Consider the following 20,376-nt stretch of genomic DNA (forward strand, 5'->3'; position numbering starts at 1 on the left):
GCTCAGTGGGCCCTTTCTTTGGAGATAGCAGCTTAAATCAAAGAAAGAAGCATCTGGTCAGAGTCTATTATCACTATCTTATGGTGCTAAACTGGGGATCTAGAGGAGATCTTGGGAGGATCTTATCCTTGAATCCACTCAAAGAGCCACACTACAGCACCCTCAATGCCATCCTTGTATTCCTCCTCTCAGTCTCAATTTACCTGCTTTTGACTGAGAGGAATTTGATAATTTTTACTTTAAACTTATTCTCAGAACTGTTCTCCCTTAGTTTGATCTTTCACAAATTTAATGCAGACATTATAAAGATGCAAGAAATTAATAAAATATTGATATCTCCCTGATTCCATTATTAGCTTCCTGAAATTTAAAGAATTTTTACCACTTCCTTCATTTTAACATCTGGTTAAGGATTTTTCCATATGAATGTGTCACGGAGGCAGGGACAAATTGAGAACACTGGCTCTTGAAAACATGTTTTCATATTTCACAAACAGATTGGATCTATTTGCCTTCCCATCACCAGCATAGCCTCCCTCTACTTCGGAAGATATCCTCTTCAGCAACTGGGCACCTTCCCAGCCAACCACACTGGCACCCTGAAACCCAAAACTCAACCCAGAGTCATAGATAGGGTAATATATTGTTAGCAACACTGTCCTTTACCTGTTGCTGGGCAATCATATCACACTTAATTCAGTGATGTCTGTACAAAAGCCTCAGAGCCCAATCAAAAAAATGAGTGATAAACAAAAAAAGTCCTAGGGAAAAAAAAAAGTGGCTGCACTTAAAATTTAAAATTAAATAATTCACTTTAATTTGTTCTTACTGTAATTTCCAAAATTTCTACCATGAGCATAAACCAGTTTGAAGAAACAAGGTTATTGACACAACATACTTACACACAGAACTTGAAATAGAAAAAAAGGAGAAAAAGGAATCACAAAATAACTTCTTACATTGAAGTGCTTGGCCAACTATGGATCCTACAGCTAAAACAGGATTATAACATTTCAGTGGAAGCTGGATTCAGGATTGGGGACCACATGGAATCAAGTATGCCACTCTCTGAATACAATTTTGGCAAGTTCAACCAGCGACCAAGTCTAACAATCAAGGCTGGGCCCTTATTTTCTATACCACTCAGCTGTTCACCACACAGTGAATCATCTCCTTCTCACTGAAGCACTTCTTCATCAGACACCACACTGTGACTCTCTTTCTCCTCCTATACCTCACTGACCCCCTTCAGTTTTCTTTACTGCCTCTGTGTTCTCTTTCTGACTTCTGAATACTGCAGTGCCCTGGAGCTCAGTCTTAGGGCCACTTCGCTTTTCAATCCACAGTCATTGCCTGTACCAGGCTGAAAGGTGGTCCCCAAAAAGACTTGTCTGCTTTCTAATCCCTGGAAACTGTGGATTTTACTTTATTTTACAAAAGAGTGAATATTACCTTATATTGCCAAAGATGTGATTAAGGATTTTGAGAGGGGTTTATCTTGGATTACCCAAATGAACCCTTAATCCAATGACAAGTGTCCTTATAAGAAAGAGTCATATCCCACAGATAGAAGAGGAGGAAGCAATGTGGCCTTGTAGGCAGAGACTGGAGTGATGCAGCTACAAGTCAAGGAGCACTTCACAGGTAGAAGAATCTGGAAAAAACAAAGAACGGATTTTCCCTTAGAGCCCCCAGAGGGGCCAAAGCCCTGCTAGATTTTGTACTTCTAACCTCCAGAACTATGAGCAACAACAATTTCTGTTGTTTAAAGCCAAGAAGTTCATGGTTATTTGTTATAGAAGTCCTAGGAAACTAATACATACCCTGAGTGATCTGACCCAGCCCCAGGGCATTAAACCAACATATATTCCCCCAATACTTGGACTTGCACCCCAGATTCATGCATCATCCAATTACACCTCCTCTCAAGTGACTAATAGGCACTTCCAATGTACTATGATCAAACAGAATTCTTAATTCCCACCGCTCCAAAATCTGCTGTCCTCCCAGTGTTTTTAGTGAATGGCACCACCATTCACTTATTGTTTTGGCAGCCAAAGAGATACTACTGAAACGACACCAAATCATGTCACTCTCCTGCTCAGAATCTTCCAGTGGCTTCTCATACTCATAGAATCCAGCTCTTTCATTTGACCTCGCCTCCCACTTCTCTCTGACTCACTCACTCCCCTCTGGATACACTGATCTCCTTGATGAATCCACCAGCTTGTATAACTTACTCCCTCACTTCTTTCAAGTCTCTGCAAACACCATCTAATCCCCCCCAGAGGCCTTTCCTGATCACCTTACACTAGAGTGTCACCCTCACCTCTGCTATCCTCTGTCCTGGCTTTGCTTTTCTTCAGAGCACTGATCTCTATACTTCATTATATGTTTTTATGTATTTGCTTATGTAATATTTGTCTTCCCCACTGGAATTACATCACTCTTGCTCCCTGCTACATCTCCAGCACCCACAACAGTAGTACCTGGCTCAAGATGAAGATGTTCTAAAACTTTGTTGCAGGAATGAAGGAATCTAATATTGTACATAAAATGCAAGCATGTTTTAGAAATAGCTTTGTAACTAATCTAATCTATTTTGACTTTAGAAAAATTGCATAAGTATAAGAACAAGATAGCTTTACAGATACCAGGGCCACCCTCCTGGAGCTCCATGGCGCTGCCCAGCCATGGTCACCCCCACCACGCTCTTTGACATGGCCACTGCCAGCGAGCTCTTGGGCCATGTCTCCTTTGAGTTGTTTCCAAACAAATTCCCAAGGACAAGCAGAAAACTTTTGTTCTGAGCACTGGTGAGAAGGAATTTGTTATAAGGGCTCCTGCTTTCAAAGAATTATTCCAGGGTTCATGTTCCAGGGTGGTAACTTCACATGCCATTATAGCACTGGTACCAAGTCCATCTAAGGGAGAAATTTGATGATGACAATATTATCCTGAAGCATAGGGACCCGGGTATCTTGTCCATAGCAATGCTGTACCCAACATTAATGGTTCCAAGTTTTTCATCTGCACTGCCAAGACAGAGTGGCAAGCATGTGGTCCCTGGCAAGGTGAAAGAGGGCATGAATATTGTGGAAGCTATGGAATGCTATGGGGCTAGGAATGGCAAGACCAGAGAAAACATCACTGTTGCCCACTGTGGACAACTCTAATAAATTTGACTTGCATTTTATCTTAACCACCACACCATTCCTTCTGCAGCTCAGGAGAGCACCCATCATCCCTGTCTGCATGCATCATCCTATAATCTCTGTGTTCTCATGGCACTTCTTTGGGTTCCATATTTGCCTTGTCCCCCTCCAAGTCTTGCTGGACTGCAGAGTTAAGTTTATGATTATGAAATAAAAATTAAACAACAACAACAACAATAAAAGAACAAGATATTTCATAACACCCATCAAACACTCACTGAGGAATATTTTTTATTCCTAAAACACAATCCATTAATCAATCTATATCATCATAGAATAAAATCCAAAATGCTAAAACTTGCAAAAGAAGAAAACTATCCTCAGGCATGTGGAACTATTCAGAAATTGGAAACAGAACTGTATTTTATTTTTTTAAATGTATTTTCAGAGAACTCAATAGAGCTGTTAGATGAATAAACTGAACATATACTCTCAAGTTACAATTTAAAAAAGGTTACTTTTCTGATAATTTTTTTATTGCCTTAACTGAGGAATGGGATTAAAAGACCATTAATCCTACTACTTATTGCCCTTCTCACCACCTCCCCCCAAAAAAAACAGCCAAAGGAAATGTTGTGAAAAGAGACCAGTGGGTAGGGGTGGGGTGGTAACTTGTTTTATGAGTTATTACAAAGTGTTAAATTTAAAAAGTGTGATCTCAAAAAAAAAAAGAGAATTAGCAGGCAGTTCAGTAGAACACAAAAGTAAGACCTGAAAAAGATCTTGGCAAACTTATTTTATTTTTTTATATATTACAAAGAAAGCATCATAAACCACTGAGGAATGTGTGTTTATCCACAAAAGTTGCTAGAAAAATTGGCAAAGTATATGGGGAAAAAAATCAAGTTTGCTATTAACCTCACACCAAAATAAATTCTACACAGATATGTTAAATGTAAATAATGAAATCATTTAAAGCACAATGAATATATAGGGGAATTCTTGGCTGATTCTTACATTGGAAAGAAATTTCAAAGCAAAAAAGAATTACAAAACTAAAACAGATGGACAGAAATCACAAAGGGAGAAGTCAATACAATGACGACATAACCATTTAAAACTCCACTATGTCAAAAATACCACACACAAAAAAATTTCAATGCAAATTGGTTATGACACCTGTAAGAAATGTAAAAAAATAGTTAATATGGAAATAAATTTTTTAAATAAAAATACTGATGTCTCATTACTAAGAATTTAGACAAAGGACATAAACAAACAATTCACAGAAGAATAAATGTGTGTAAGATTTTCAACATCACTAGTAGTGAAATAGGTGAAAAATAAAATAATATGTTTCAAGTACTGGCAATTATTAAAATTGGTGACCATTAAAATAATTGGCAACTATTAAATTAACAGCAAATTGGCAATCATTAAAATAATATATTAAGTGTGGCACACATGAAATAAATATGCTCTTTTTTTTAAACGTCTTTATTGGAGTATAATTGCTTTACAATGGTGTGTTAGTTTCTGCTTTATAACAAAGTGAATCAGTTATACATATACATATGTCCCCATATCTCTCCCTTCTTGCATCTCCCTCCCTCCCACCCTCCCTATCCCACCCCTCTAGGTGGTCAGAAAACACCAAGCTGATCTCCCTGTGCTATGCAGCTGCTTCCCACTAGCTATCTATTTTACGTTTGGTAGTGTATATGTGTCCATGCCACTCTCTCACTTTGTCACAGCTTACAGATCCCCCTCCCCGTATCCTCAAGTCCATTCTCTAGTAGGTCTGTGTCTTTATTCCCATCTTGCCCCTAGATTCTTCATGAACATTTTTTTTCTAAGATTCCATAGATATGTGTTAGCATACGGTATTTGTTTTTCTCTTTCTGACTTACTTCACTCTGTATGACAGACTCTAGGTCCATCCACCTCATACAAATATCTCAATTTCATTTCTTTTTAAGGCTGAGTAATATTCCATTGTATATATGTGCCACATCTTTTTTATCCATTCATCTGTTGATGGGCACTTAGGTTGCTTCCATTTCCTGGCTATTGTAAATAGAGCTGCAATGAACATTTTGGTACATGACTGTTTTTGAATTATGGTTTTCTCAGGGTATATGCCCAGCAGTGGGATTGCTGGGTCATATGGTAGTTCTATTTTTAGTTTCTTAAGGAACTTCCATACTCTTCTCCACAGTGGCTGTATCAATTTACATTCCCACCAACAGTGCAAGAGGGTGCCCTTTTCTCCACACCCTCTCCAGCATTTATTGTTTGTAGATTTTTTGATGATGGCCATTCTGACCGGTGTGAGATGATATCTCATTGTAGTTTTGATTTGCATTTCTCTAATGATTAATGATGTTGAGCATTCTTTCATGTGTTTGTTGGCAGTCTGTATATCTTCTTTGGAGAAATGTCTATTTAGGTCTTCTGCCCTTTTCTGGATTGGGTTGCTTGTTTTTTTTGATATTGAGCTGCATGAGCTGCTTATAAAGTTTGGAGGTTAATCCTTTGTCAGTTGCTTCATTTGCAGATATTTTCTCCCATTCTGAGGGTGTCTTTTCATCTTGTTTATGGTTTCCTTTGCTGTGCAAAAGCTTTTAAGTTTCATTAGGTTTTGGTTTTATTTTCATTTTTCTAGGAGGTGGGTCAAAAAGGATCTTGCTGTGATTTATGTCATAGAGTGTTCTGCCTATGTTTTCCTCTAAGAGTTTGATAGTGTCTGGCCTTACTTTTAGGTTTTTAATCCATTTTGTGTTTATTGTTGTGTATGGTGTTAGGGAGTGTTCTAATTTCATTCTTTTACATGTAGCTGTCCTCTGTTCCCAGTAACACTTATTGAAGTATGCTCTTATTTTTAAAGCCTATCTAGAAAGTAACTTTGTTTTTACCATATACATATGGTAAGCATTCTCCCAAACTTAAAAATATACCTTAATGCAGTTAGTATATTTCTAGGACTATATGTAGACAAATATTTGTATAAAAGACATATAATGTAGCATTATTTATTCTAAAACTGAAATTCCCACAATTAAAGAATTATTAAATAAATTATAAATTCATCCATAAGGTAGAATTCAGTGTATTCATGGAAACTGTGTCTATACATAAAGACATATATTAAGTAAAAAAGAAAAAAGGCAAGTAAAAATTATATATAAAATATCCCATTTATGAAAAAAATCCAATATATAGAATAAAAATTAAAAGGAAATAAACCAGAGGAGGGAACACTTCCAAACTCATTTTACAAGGCCAGCATTACCTTGATACGAAAAGCAGATAAGGACACTAGAAGAAAAGAACATTACAGGCCAACATCACTGATGAATATAGATGCAAAAATCCTCAACAAACCATTAGCAAACCAAATTCAATAATACATTAAGAAGATTATGCACTATGATCAAGTGTGGTTCAACATCCACACATCAATCAATGTTATATTCTACATTAACAAAATGAAGGATAAAAATCATGTGATCATCTGAATAGATGCAGGAAAAGAATTTGACACAAAATTCAACATCCATTCATGATAAGAACTCCCAAAAAATTAGGCATAGAAGGAACATATCTCAATATAATAAAGGCCATATATGACAAGCTAACATATATGACAAGACCATATATTACAGCTAACATCATACTGAATGGTGAAAAGCTGAAAGCTTTTCATCTAAAATCAGGAACAAGACAAGGTTTTCCATTCTCATCACTTTTATTCAACATAGTAATGAAAGTCCTAGCCACAGCAATTAAGTAAGAAAAATAAATAAAATCATCCAAATCAGAAAGTAAGAAGTAAAACTGTCTTCATTTTCAGAGGACATTATATTATATACAGAACACCCAAAAACCTTAACAAAAAAAGTGTTAGAACTAATAAATGAATTCAGTGAAGTTGCAAGATACAAAATCGTTATACAAAACTCTGCTGCATTTCTAAACACTAATAATGAACTATAAGAAAAATAATTTTTAAGAAAATCCCATTTACAATTGCATCAAGAAGAATAAAATACCTAGCAATATATTTAACTAAGGAGGTGAAAAACTTTATATTGAAAGCAATGAGACAATGATGAAAGAAACTGAAGGAAAAAAATAGAAATATATTCTGTGCCCATGGATTGGAAGAATTAACATTGTTAAAATGTCCATTCTACCAAAGCTATCTATAGGTTCAATGTAATCCCTATTGAAATTCCAATGGCATTTTTCACAAATATAGAACAAACAACGTTAAAACTTGTGCAGAACCACAAAAGACCCCAAATAGCCAAAGCAATCTTGAGAAAGAAGACCAAAGCTGGAGGCATCTCAATTCCTGATTTCAAATTATATTATGAAGCTATAGTAATCAAAACAGCATGGTACTGGCATAAAAACAGACACATAGATTAATGGAACAGGATAGAAAGCCCAGAAAGAAACTCACTCATATATGGTCAATTCATTTACAACAAAGGAGCCAGGCATATACAATGAGGAAAGGACAGTCTCATCAATAAACAGTGTTGGGAAAATTGGACAGCCACATGCAAAAGAATGAAACTGGACTACTATCTTATATTATACACAAAAATTAATATCATACTCAAAATGGATTAAAGACTTGAATGTAAGACCTGAAGCCATAAAACTCCAAGAAATAAACATAGTGGGGGAACTTCTCTGGTGGCACAGTGGTTAAGAATCTGCCTGCCAATGCAGGAGACACAGGTTCAATCCCTTGTCTGGGAAGATTCCACATGCCGTGGAACAAATAAGACTGTGTGCCACAACTATGGAGCCTGCACTCTGGAGCCCACAAGCCACAACTACTGAGCCCACATGCTGCAACTACTGAAGCCCACATGCCTAGACCCCGTGCTCCACAACAAGAGAAGCCACTGCAATGAGAAGCCTGTGCACAGCAATGATGAGTAGCCCCTGCTTGCTGCAACTAGAGAAAGCCCACACACCACAATGAAGACCCAATGCAGCCAAAAAATAAATAAAATTTTAAAAAAATTAAAAAAAAACATAGTGGGTCACCTCCTTAACACTGGTCTTATAATTATTTTTTAGATTTGACATCAAAAGCAAAGACAACTTGCAAAAATAGCAAGTAGGACTACATCAAACAAAAAAGCTTCTGCATAGCAAAGGAAACCATCAACAAAATAAAAAGAAAACCTATGGAATGAAAAAATTGCAAATTATATATCTGATAGGGGTTAATATCCAACATATATATTAAAAATAACTCATATAACTCAATGGAAAAAAATCTAATAAAAAATAGGCAGAGGATCTGAATAGATATTTTTCCAAAGAAGACATACATGTGGCCAAAGGTACATGAGAAGGTGCTCAACAACACTAATCATCAGGAAATGCATATCAAAACCACAATCAGACAATACCTTACACCTGTTAGAAGGGCTTATCATCAGAAAGAAAAGAAATAACAAGTGGTGGCAAGGATATGGGGAAAAGGGAACGTTCATGCACTGTTGGTGGGAATGTAAGTTGGTGCAGTCACTATGGAAAACAGTATGGAGGTTTCTCAAAAAATTAAAAACAGACCTACAATATGATCCAGTAGTCCCACTACTGAGTTTATATCCAAAGGAAATATAATCAGTATGTCAAAGAGATATCTGCATTCCATGTTGACTGCAGAGTTATTTACAATAACCAAGATATAGAAACAACTTAAGTCTCCATCAATGAATGAATGGATAAAGAAGATCTGGTATGTTTATACACAATGGGACATTATTCAGCTGTGAGAAAGAAGAAAATCTTGTCATGTGCCACAACATGGATGGACCTTAAGGGCATTATGCTAAGTGAGATAAGTCAGACAAAGACAAATACTGCATGGTATCACTTATAGGTAGATCTTTAAAAAAAGAGTCAAACTCATAGATACGGATAGTAGACAAATTTTTGCCTGGGGCGGGAGAAAGAGGGAGAAGCTGGTAAAAGGGTACAAAACTTCAGCTATAAGATGAATAAGGTCTGAGGATCCAATATAAAACATGGTGACTACAGTTGATAACACTGTACTGTTTAATTGAAATTTGCTAAGAGACAATTTTTTTGTCCACATTTTCATAGAGATAGTTTTATTGAAACAATATTATGAAAAAGAAGTTGAGCATCAAAAATACAAAACCTAAAAAGAATTGTATTTATAGGTATTTGCCATCCATTTATACAGCTTTTTGAGAGTGCATCCTCTAGTACTTCATTCTTGAAGACCCACTAAGCGCAGATGTATAAGAGTTACAAGGCCTAGGTTATTACTGATTGCTGAAGCAGGCGTCTGCAAACTTCTTCTGTAAAGGGACAGATAATAAATATTTCAGGCTTTGCAGCCCATAAGGCCTCTTTTACAACCACTCAACTTTGCCATTTTAGCGTGAAAGAGACACAGACAACATGTAAATGAATGGCTTTGTTCCAATAAAAGTTTTATTTATAAACACCAAATTTGATTTTCATAACATTTTCACTTATCACAAAATAGTATTTCTCTTTTTTTTCAATCATTTAAAAATATAAAAATGTTCTTAGCTCACAGGTGCTACAAAAACAGGCAACAGACCAGATCTGGTCCATCTGCCATAGTTTGTTAATCCGCAATCTAAAGCATAGGGAGAAATCTTCTCTTAGAAAAATGGTCAGTGCTTCAGGTCCAAGAGAGTAACTTTGAAGTGACTTCAGTCTAAAGTGTATCAGGGGTTCATTTGAGATCCTGTGTTTGAGCTGCTTTTATTCGCAAGTTTACTCTCCATTCATTGCTGCCTCTATGTTGTATCCCTACAGTAAAGCTAAATTATAAAACAGAAGGAGAAGCAGCAGCAGCAGAGGAAGAAGAAGAACCAAATGATTTTATTTTATTTCAGGGCCCAGCCAATGCTTTCGCTCAGTTAAATTTTTATATTATGCCTTTATAATGCTTGTCATTGGAAAAACTAAAACTAAAAACATTATCTTCTTTTGTGAAGCTCCTTTCAAACTTAACTGTAAACACAAACACACGCACACAGTCACTCAAAGCTAGCAAAATTAAAAACCCCAAACCCTCCAATGTACTGGTGCTAAAGGAATCAAAAAAAAGTGAGAGGAATAGAGTCACCCAGTCCCACAGCACAGGGAAGTGCTCCTCCCAGAGCTCTTTTCTACCAATAACACTGTTTTCATGAGGTCAAATCTTCCAACACAGATAAGATACTCATCCTTAAAAGAACAATTAACTGATATTTATGGCATAAAAATTAGGTTGCCAGTAGCTGATCCCCTGATTGGTAGGTTCAAAATCCTACTTGCTTTTGATTTATTAACTAATTTCAGTGATCTGATTTAGGTATTTGATATTCTTAATAATCTTGTGGCAAAAGAACAGATAGAAATACTGGTAGCAATGTTAAGTAAGTGGTTGACTCAATAGTAACATTCAAAAATCAACTCACTTCGACTCCCTCTTGTGAGAACACCAGAAACACAACTAGCTGCTGGACAATCATTGGCAGGAAGACACTGGAACTCACCAAAAAGGATACCCCACATCCAAAGACAAAGGAGAATCCAAAATGAGACGGTAAGCGGGGCACAATCACAGTAAAATCAAATCCCATAACTGCTGGGTGGGTGACTCACAGACTGGAGAACACTTATATCACAGAAATCCACCCACTGGAGTGAAGGTTCTGAGCCCCACATCAGGTTTCCAAACCTGGGGGTCCAGCAATGGGAGGGGGAATTCCTAGACAATCAGACTTTGAAAGCTAGTGGGATTTGATTGCAGGACTTCAACAGGACTGGAGGAAACAGAGACTTCACTCCTGGAGGGCACACACAAGATGGTGTGCACATCGGGAACCAGGGGAAGGAGCAGTGACCCCAGGGGAGACTGAACCAGACCTACCTGCTAATGTTGGAGGGTATCCTGCAGAGGCGGGGGTGGCTGTGGCTCACCATGGGGACAAGGACACTGGCAGCAGAAGTTCTGGGAAGTACTCCTTAGCGTGAACCCTTCCAGTCTGTCATTAGCCCCACCAAAGAGCCCAGGTAGGCTCCAGTGTAGGGTTGCCACAAACCAAACAACCAACAGGGAGGGAACACAGCCCCACCTATCAGTAGTCAAGTGGATTAAAGTTTTACTGAGCTCTGCCCACCAGAGCAACAGTCAGCTCTACCCACGACCAGTCCCTCCCATCAGGAAACTTGCACAAGCCTCTTAAATAGCCTCATCCACCAGAGGGAAAACAGCAGAAGAAAGAAGAACTACAATCCTGCAGCCTGTGGAACAAAAACCATATTCACAGAAAGATAGACAAGATGAACAGGCAGAGGGCTATGTACCAGATGAAGGAACAAGAAAAAAACACAGAAAAATAGCTAAATGAAGTGGAGATAGGCAACCTTCCAGAAAAAGAATTCAGAATAATGATAGTGAAGATGATACAGGACCATGGAAAAAGAATGGAGGCAAAGATCAAGAAGATGCAAGAAATGTTTAACAAAGACCTAGAAGAATTAAAGAACAAAGAAACAGAGATGAACAATACAATAACTGAAATGAAAACTACACTAGAAAGAATCAATAGCAGAATAACTGAGGCAGAAGAACGGATAAGTGACCTGGAAGACAGAATGGTGAAATTCACTGCTGCAGAACAGACTAAAGAAAAAAGAATGAAAAGGAATAAAGACAGCCTAGGAGACTTCTGGGACATTAAACGCAACAACATTCATATTATATGGGTCCCAGAAGAAGAAGAGAGAGAGAAAGGACCTAAGAAAATCTTTGAAGAGATTATAGTCAAAAACTTCCCTAACATGGGAAAGGAAATAGCCACCAAAGTCCAGGAAGCAGAGCGAGGCCCATACAGGAAAAACCCAAGGAGAAACATGCCATGACACATAGTAATCAAATTGGTGAAAATTAAAGACAAAGAACAATTATTGAAAGCAGCAAGGGAAAAACGGCAAATAACATACAAGGGAACTCCCATAAGGTTAACAGCTGATTTCTCAGTAGAAACTCTACAAGCCACAAGGGAGTAGCATGATAGACTTAAAGTGATAAAAGAGAAGAAGCTACAACCAAGATTATTCTACCTGGCAAGGATCTCATTCAGATTCGATGGAGAAATCAAAAGCTTTACAGACAAGCAAAAGCTAAGAGAATTCAGCACCACCAAACCAGCTTTACAACAAATGCTAAAGGAACTTCTCTAAGTACGAAACACAAGAGAAGAAAAGGACCTACAAAAACAAACAAAAAACAATTAAGAAAATGGTCATAGAAACATACATAACGATAATGACCTTAAACGTGAATGGATTAAAAGCTCCAATCAAAAGACACAGGCTTGCTGAATGGATACAAAAACAAGACCCATATATATGCTGTCTACAAAAGACCCACTTCAGACCTAGGGACACATACAGACTGAAAGTGAGGGGATGGAGAAAGATATTCCATACAAATGGAAATCAAAAGAAAGCTGGAGTAGTAATACTTATATCAGATAAAATAGACTTTAAAATAAAGAATGTTACAAGAGACAAGGAAGGACACTACATAATGATCAAGGAATCAATCCAAGAAGAAGATATAACAATTGTAAATAAATATGCACCCAACACAGGAGCACCACAATACATAAGGCAACTGCTAACAGCTATGAAAGAAGAAATCGACAGTAACACAATAATAGTGGGGGATGTTAACACCTCACTTACACCAATGGAGAGATCATCCAAAATGAAAATAAATAAGGAAATAGAAGCTTTAAATGACACAATAGACTAGATAGATTTAATTGATATTTATAGGACATTCCAGCCAAAACCAGCAGATTACACTTTCTTCTCAAGTGCACACAGAACAATCTCCAGGATAGATCACATCTTGGGTCACAAATCAAGCCTCAGTAAATTTAAGAAAATTGAAAATATATGAAGCATCTTTTCTGACCACAATGCTATGAGATTAGAAATCAATTACAGGGAAAAAAGCATAAAACACACAAGCACATGGAGGCTAAACTGTATGTTACTAAATAACCAAGAGATCACTAAAGAAATCAAAGAGGAAATCAAAAAATACCTAGAGAAAAATGACAATGAAAACACGATGATCCAAAACCTACGGGGTGAAGCAACAGCAGTTCTAAGAGGGAAGTTTATAGCTATACAAGCCTACCTCAAGAAACAAGAAAAATCTCAAGTAAACAATCTAACCCTACACCTAAAGGAACTAGAGAAAGAAGAACAAACAAAACCTAAAGTTAGCAGAAGGAAAGAAATCTTAAAGATCAGAGCAGAAATAAATGAAACAGAAACAAAGAAAACAATAGCAAAGATCAATAAAACTAAAGCCTGGTTCTTTGAGAAGATAAACAAAATTGATAACCATTAGCCAGACTCATCAAGAAAAAGAGGGAGAGGACTTAATAAAATTAGAAATGAAAAAGGAGAAGTTACAACAGACATCGCAGAAATACAAAGCATCCTAAGAGACTACTACAAGCAACTACATGCCAATAAAATGGACAACCTGGAAGAAATGGACAAATTCTTAGAAATGTAAAACCTTCCAAGACTGAATCAAGAAGAAATAGAAAACACGAACAGACCAATCACAAGTATGAAATTGAAACTGTGATTAAAAATCTTCCAACAGGGGCTTCCCTGGTGGCGCAGTGGTTGAGAGTCAGCCTGCCGATGCAGGGGACACGGGTTCGTGCCCCGGTCTGGGAAGATCCCACGTGCCGCGGAGCGGCTGGGCCCGTGAGCCATGGCCACTGAGCCTGCGCATCCGGAGCCTGTGCTCTGCAACGGTAGAGGCCACAACAGTGAGAGGCCCGCGTACCGCAAAAAAAAAAAAAAAATCTTCCAACAAACAAAAGTCCAGGACCAGATGACTTCACAGGTGAATTCTATCAAATATTTAGAGAAGAGCTACCACCCATCCTTCTTAAACTCTTCCAAAAAATTGCAGAGGAAGGAACACTCCCAAACTCATTCTATGAGTCCACCATCACCCTGATACCAAAACCAGACAAAGATATTACAAGAAAAGAAAATTACAGACCAATATCACTGATGAATATAGATGCAAAAATCCTCAACAAAATACTAGCAAACAGAATCCAACAACATATTAAAAGGATCAAATCCCATGATCAAGTGGGATTTATCCCAGGGATGCAAGGATTCTCCAATATATGCAAATAAATCAATGTGATACACCATATTAACAAATTGAAGAATAAAAACCATATGATCATCTCAATAGATGCAGAAAAAACTTTTGACAAAATTCAACACCAATTTATGATAAAAACCCTCCCAAAAGTAGGGATAGAGAGAACTTACCTCAACATAATAAAGGCCATATATGACAAACCCACAGCAAACATCATTCTCAATGGTGAAAAACTGAGAGCATTTCCTCTAAGATCAGGAAAGGGACAAGGATGTCCACTCTCACCTCTATTATTAAACATAGTTTTGGAAGTCCTAGCCATGGCAATCAGAGAAGAAAAAGAAATAAACGGAATACAAATTGGAAAAGAAGAAGTAGAAGTGTCACTGTTTGCAGATGACATAATACTATACATAGAGAAACCTAAAGATGCCAACAGACCACTACTAGAGTGAATCAATGAATTTGGTAAAGTTGCAGGATACAAAATTAATGGACAGAAATATCTTGCATTCCTATACACTAATGATGAAAAATCTGAAAGAGAAATTAAAGAAATACTCCCATTTGCCATTGCAACAAAAAGAATAAAATATCTAGGAATAAACCTACCTAGGGAGACAAAAGACCTGTATGCAGAAAACTATAAGACATTGATGAAAGAAATTAAAGATGATACCAGCAGATGGCGAGATATACCATGTTCTTGGATTGGAAGAATCAGTATTTTGAAAATGACTATACTACCCAAAGCAATCTACAGATTCAATGCAATCCCTATCAAATTAGCAATGGCATTTTTTACGGAACTAGAACAAAAAATCTTAAAATTTTTATGGAGACACAAAAGACGCTGAATAGCCAAAGCAGTCTTGAGGGAAAAAAACAGAGCTGGAGGAATCAGACTCCCTGACTTTGGACTATACTACAAAGCTGCAGTAATCAAGGCAATATGGTACTGGCACAAAAACAGAAACATAGATCAATGGAACAAGATAAAAATCCGAGAGATAAACCCACACACCTATGGTCAACTAATCTATTACAAAGGAGGCAAGGATATACAATGGAGAAAAGACAGTCTCTTCAATAAGTGGTGCTGGGAAAACTGGACAGCTACATGTAAAAGAATGAAATTAGAACACTCCCTAACACCATACACAAAAATAAACTCAAAATGGATTTGAGACCTAAATGTACGACTGGACACTATAAAACTCTTAGAGGAAAATATAGGAAGAACACTCTTTGACATAAATCACAGTGAGATCTTTTTTGATCCACCTCCTAGAGTAATGGAAATAAAAACAAAAATAAATAAATGGGATCTAATGAAACTTAAAAGCTTTTGCAGAGCAAAGGAAATCATAAACAAGATGAAAAGACAACCCTCAGAATGTGAGAAAATATTTGCAAACGAATCAATGGACAAAGGATTAATCTCCAAAATATATAAACAGCTCATGCAGCTCAATATTAAAAAACAAACAAACAACCCAATCCAAAAGTGGGCAGAAGACCTAAATAGACATTTTTCCAAAGAAGACATACAGATGGCCAAGAAGCACATGAAAAGCTGCTCAACATCACTAATTATTAGAGAAATGCAAATCAAAACTCCAATGAGGTATCTCTTCACACCAGTTAGAATGGGCATCATCAGAGAATCTACAAACAACAAATGCTGGAGAGGATGTGGAGAAAAGGGAACCCTCTTGCACTGTTGGTGGGAATGTAAATTGATACAGCCATTATGGAGAACAGTATGGAGGTTCCTTAAAGAACTAAAAATAGAATTACCATATGACCCAGCAATCCCACTACTGGGCATATATCCAGAGAAAACCATAATTCAAAAAGACACATGCACCCCAATATTCATTGCACCACTATTTACAATAGCCAGGTCATGGAAGCAACCTAAATGCCCATCGACAGAGGAATGGATAAAGAAGTTGTGGTACATATATACAATGGAATATTACTCAGCCATAAAAAGGAACGAAATTAGGTCATTTGTTGAGACGTGGATGGATGTAGAGACTGTCATACAGAGTGAAGTAAGTCAGAAAGAGAAAAACAAATATATATTAACGCATGTATGTGGAACCTAGAAAAATGGTACAGATGAACCAGTCTGCAGGGCAGAAGTTGAGATACAGATGTAGAGAACAAACGTATGGACACCAAGGGGGGAAAACTGCAGTGGGGTAGGGATGGTGGTGTGCTGAATTGAGCGATTGGGATTGACAATCAGTGTATACACCGATGTGTATAAAATTGATGACAAATAAGAACCTGCTTTTTAAAAAAATAAATAAAATTCAAAAATAAAAGAAAAATCAACTCACTTCATAATAATTCACACACACACACACACACACACACACACACACACACACACACACACACATGCGCGCACACACGAAGTAGCCCAAAATATACCTACATCATCTTTTACTTCCAGATACACCTGAAAACAGTTATGACTTCTGGTATCACAAGTTCTAACTGTGTGAGTTTCTTGAGCTTCAAGGTCTCTTTTGAATTGTTTATTATTAGCATTAACATTGTTAGTAACAAGAGTAACATTCTCTTGGTGCTGGTTCTTCTTATTATCTAACATTTACTATTGTCCTCTGTATCATTTTCACAAACAATATCACGGTATAACTTCTTTAATTATTCAACATAACTGTCATTTTCAAGTATTTTACATTACTCTTCATCACCAAAGTATGATAAAATGAAAAAAAAATGTGTTTCAAGAAAATCAATCTTTAATTGTATGCTTTCATGGTATTCTTACAGGTATCTGGAAACAAAAAGAATTACACAATCAGAAACATTTTGTATATCGAAAAATGAACTTGTATAACAAATGCTGTATGATTATCAGAGACAGTCACAATGTCTAATACCATAAATCCCTAAATAACAAACAAATTCATGAGGGGATCTTAGCTAAATATTTCCTCCAAGGTGTTATTTCCCTGAAGCTCAGGCATAAATTCTTTAACCAATATGAGCTTTACATGAAACTTGGCAGAGGAAACGGGGATTACAAAAGCTGCTATACCTAATTTTTTAATTTCCTCCTACCTCTAGGATTTCACAATGGGATTTACTTTCATATCTGCCTCATATGCACAGTCATCAGTGCTTTCAAACTGCTGAGTAAACATATCCTCTTCTCTCTCTGGATTTCCTGCTTTGGTGAGCTCATCAGTTACACGGTTTTAAATACTACTTATGTTAGGATAACCTCAACTTCAAACCCTCCTTGTGCTCAGATTCACCTATGAAAGAATCTCCATGACTTGCCCACTGGTTCATGAGCATCTCACATTCAACATACCCAAAATAAAACTTTCCACTTCTTCCCACCCACTGTTCCAAGTCACTTCTCTCCCCATTTCTCTCTTCTCTTTTCCAATTAGATGGCATCTCCATACACCCTGTGGCTCAAGTCAAAATCCTAGGAGTAAACGTTCTACTCTGTCTCCTAATTGTGAGAAAAAAAGGCCTAGCAAAATAGTTGCAGACTAACTGTGCTCCTTAGTTTAGAAGTAGAAGTTATGGAATGATGCTGAGAGATCAAGTGAGGTAAGTGCAGGCCAGGAAACATATGTAAAAACATACGTAAAAACATTCATAAAAACTGTTGACTTCAAAAATAATCATAAAAGCTCTGATCTAATCTTTTTTGTGATTGTTTTATATTATTTTTGCCTTTCAGTTGGGAAAGGTAAAAAATGTTGATCATGTCCAGTGAATGTTGAAGATATAGTCATTTTCCAGAAGAAAATTGCAAACAATACAAAGGTCCATCACAATGGAATTAGTTAATTTTAGAGCTACACAGTGGAATCATATGCGTTTGTTAAAAAGAATAAAACAGATCCATGTGTACACACATAGAAAAATAACCAGGATATACTGTTAAGAATAAAAGTTGTAAAATTTTATAGGTACAGTAAGATCCCACTTTTGAATTTAAAAAAAAAACATATGTGGTACAATGGTCCTGTTGCTTCTGAATCTAGGGCGTCACAGGCGAAGGGAAGAGAAGGGCTTTTATGGTTCTCCTGGAGGGACAAGGGCTCTTTTTGTGCACTATGTTGGGTCGGCTAGGGAGGGACTCCCGTCCATTATGAGAGATGTCTTAATATTCCTTGGATATTCCACAGCTGTCCAAGTCTTCCTCACCTCTACTTCAGGACTAAATCAAAAGCAAAAGGGAAGGATCAGAGAATTACTGGGGCTGAGTTTTCAAGAGGAGATAAGGTGCTGAGGGAAGAGAGGAAGAGTTAAAAAGACTGCTGGACTAGGGCAAAGGAATACTTCTTCAAGAGAGAGGCCACACGCAAATGGGAATGAAAGCCCGAGCCAGAGCATGGCAGAGGGGCAGTGAGGCTGGGAGTACCATGCCTGACTTCCCAACCCTGTCAACTCCATCATGGGCTGCACTGCACTCAAGAATCTAAAATACAAATGAGACCATACATGTTTGGGGGCTCCATCCAGAGGAAGAAAATCAGATACGACTTTCCCTGCCATCACCTGCACTCCTTCAATGTGAGCAGCAGGAGATGAAGATGATGGGCCACGTGGTACTGCCTGGCCCACTGAAAGGTAAGGCTCATTTCCTTTTGACCAGTTTCTTAATTCAAGATAGAAGACCATTGTGCTGAGTTACAGCAATGTTACTATTTCCAGAGGAAATAAAAATCTGAAGAATATACCCCCCAAACTTGTAACAGATATTCTCTCTTGGAATGCAATCATGGCAAACATTCACTTTTTAAATGATGTGTTTCTGTAAACAGTGTTTTCTATTGAGCCTGCTTTACTCCACATGTGTGTGTGTGTGTTTGTACACACATATATATGAAGCTTCTATGTTGTATGATTTTTAAGGGTCACCTTTGCCCCACTCCACCCATACAGGACACCCTGAAAGTCTGAAAAGTCTAGAAAGGGGAATTGGTTGCTGGTTTTTTTTTAAAGGACCCACATTTAGCTGGGATGAAGTAAGAGAGTAGCGTTGACATATATACACTACCAATTGTAAAATGGATGGCTAGTGGGAAGCTGCTGCATAGCACAGGGAGATCAGCTCGGTGCTTTGTGGGATAGGGAGGGTGGGAGGGAGGCTCAGGAGGGAGGGGATATGGGGATATATGTACATATATATAGCTGATTCACTTTTCTGTACAGCAGAAAGTAACATAGCATTGTAAAGCAATTATACTCCAATAAATATGTGAAAGAAAAAAGGATCCACGTTTAAGCATCTCATCCTCTAATCATCACTTAGAATCATGTGACTTTTATCTTGTAGTTGTACCTCTCCTGTATATGTTTTGTAAAACAAAGGGGTACCCTAAATTTATGCACAGAGGTCTTTTATATCTGAAGGGTGTACTTTCAGATATAAACACAAACACGTACACCCTAAACTCAAGGGGGACCCATGGGTTTGAAAAATCCTAATGAAAAGACAAATAGTGGGAAGGCAAAGTGGGGAAATCCACACTATAAACTTAAGGCTGTAAGTTCCATTACAGACTCCAACTTGCTGATTTCATACTGGGAAAAGCATCATAACCACAGCTGGCAAATGTTAAGGTTTGGAAACTTAGACGCCTTAGCAGCTTTGCTTTCCTGGAGGAAAAAGAAGGTAGTGCAGGTACATGTAATGGAAGCACGGGCTGCGCTACTTTGCCTCCCTGCTCCCAATACAAACACATTTACAGAACGGTGTATTATCGTTAAGCACACGGTTTAGGGGATTTCCTATTACATTTCTGTGTTCCCTCTGTAAAGAACTACAGGAGAAAGATTCCCCAAGTCTTTAGTTACAGGAAAGTAAATGCTTCTTCTTCTGAACAGGAGGAATGTATCTACATGAATCCTGTCACTACAGGAATAGTTCCAGCCTTAACGCATGTGCGTGATCCTGCAGACTCTATTTCC

General features: G+C 37.5%; 1 pseudogene; it reads left to right on the forward strand.

The window, feature by feature from the left end:
• Positions 1-2,693: 2,693 nt before the first annotated feature.
• Positions 2,694-3,176, forward strand: LOC101276806 (peptidyl-prolyl cis-trans isomerase A-like; annotated as a pseudogene).
• The last annotated feature ends 17,200 nt before the right edge of the window (positions 3,177-20,376 follow it).

Source organism: Orcinus orca, chromosome 4, assembly GCF_937001465.1.
Source record: "Orcinus orca chromosome 4, mOrcOrc1.1, whole genome shotgun sequence".
In the NCBI taxonomy this organism is placed as follows: domain Eukaryota; kingdom Metazoa; phylum Chordata; class Mammalia; order Artiodactyla; family Delphinidae; genus Orcinus; species Orcinus orca.